The following is a 1,841-nucleotide window of genomic DNA, read 5'->3' as shown; positions in this document are numbered from 1 at the left end:
TGTGGGGGAGACCAGAACTAGGGGGCCATCAATATAAGACAGTCACTAATAAATCCAATGGGGAATTCAAGAGAAACTCCTTTCCCCAGGTAGTGGTCGATGTATTTAAGGGGAAGCTGGATAAACAGAACATTGAAAGGAAGGAAGTATTAGCTGTTTTAGCAGGCTTAAAAGTGGATAAATCCCCAGGCCCAGATGAGATGTATCCCAGGCTGTTATGTGAGGCAAGGGAGGAGATAGCAGGGGCTCTGACACAAATTTTCAGATCCTCTCTGGCCACAGGAGAGGTACCAGAGGATTGGAGGACAGTGAATGTGGTACCAGTATTCAAGAAAGGTAGCAGGGATAAACCAGGTGAGTCTAACCTCAGTGGTTGGGAAACTATTGGAAAAAATTCTGAGGGACAGGATTAATCTCCACTTGGAGAGGCAGGGATTAATCAGGGATTGTCAGCATGGCTTTGTCAGGGGGAGATCGTGTCTAACTAACTTGATTGTATTTTTCAAGGAGGTGACTAGAGGTGTAGATGAGGGTAAAACAGTTGATGTAGTCAACATGGACTTCAGTAAGGCTTTTGATAAGGTCCCGCATGTGAGATTGGTTAAGAAAGTAAGAGCCCATGGGATTCAGGGCAATTTAGCAAATTGGATCCAAAATTGGCTTAGTGGAAGGAGGCAGAGGGTGATGGTCGAGGGTTGTTTTTGCGACTGGAGGCCTGTGACCAGTGGGGTACCGCAGGGATCGGTGCTGGGACCCTTACTGTTTGTAGTGTACATTAATGATTTAGACGGGAATATAGGAGGTATGATCAGTAAGTTCGCAGATGACACGAAAAGTGGTGGTGTCGTAAATAGTGAGGAGAAAAGCCTTAGATTACAGGACGATATAGATGGGCTGGTAAGATGGGCGGAGCAGTGGCAAATGGAATTTAATCCTGAGAAGTGTGAGGTGATGCATTTTGGGCGGACTAACAAGGCAAGGGAATATACAATGGATGGGAGGACCCTAGGAAGTACAGAGGGTCAGAGGGACCTTGGTATACTTGTCCATAGATCACTGAAGGCAGCAGCACAGGTAGATAAGGTGGTTAGGAAGGCATATGGGATACTTACCTTCATTAGCCGAGGCATAGAATGTAAGAGCAGGGAGGTTTTGATGGAGCTGTATAAAACGCTGGTTAGGTCACAGCTGAAGTACTGTGTACAGTTCTGGTCACCACACTATAGGAAGGATGTGATTGCAATGGAGAGAGTGCAGAGGAGATTCACCAGGATGTTGCCTGGGCTGCAGCACTTCAGCTATGGAGAGACACTGGATAGGCTAGGGTTGTTTTCCTTAGAGCAGAGAAGGCTGAGGGGGCACCTGATTGAGGTATACAAAATTATGAGGGGTAGATAGGAAGAAACTTTTTCCCTTAGTGGAGGTGTCAATAACCAGGGGGCATTGATTTAAGGTAAGGGGCAGGAGGTTTAGAGGGGATTTGAGGGAAAAAATGTTCACCCAGAGGGTGGTTGGAATCTGGAACACACTGCCTGAAGAGGTGGTAGAGGCAGGAACCCTCACAACATTTAATAAGTATTTAGATGAGCACTTGAAACGCCATAGCATACAAGGCTACAGGCCAAGTGCTGGAAAATGGGATTAGAATAGATAGGTGCTGGATGGCCGGCACGGACACGATGGGCCGAAGGGCCTGTTTCTGTGCTGTAAATTCCAAGTAAACCGATCAGCTTGAATGACAACTAAACTGTGCTGCTCCAAATTATCCTGTCTTCTCTCGCAAGTCTCCACTCCCCCAACTGCGGTTTCTCACCAACAAAGAGCAGCTCAGACACAGGGGG

The sequence above is a fragment of the Heterodontus francisci genome, chromosome 49 (assembly GCF_036365525.1).
Source record: "Heterodontus francisci isolate sHetFra1 chromosome 49, sHetFra1.hap1, whole genome shotgun sequence".
In the NCBI taxonomy this organism is placed as follows: domain Eukaryota; kingdom Metazoa; phylum Chordata; class Chondrichthyes; order Heterodontiformes; family Heterodontidae; genus Heterodontus; species Heterodontus francisci.
This window is presented reverse-complemented; position numbering follows the sequence as displayed.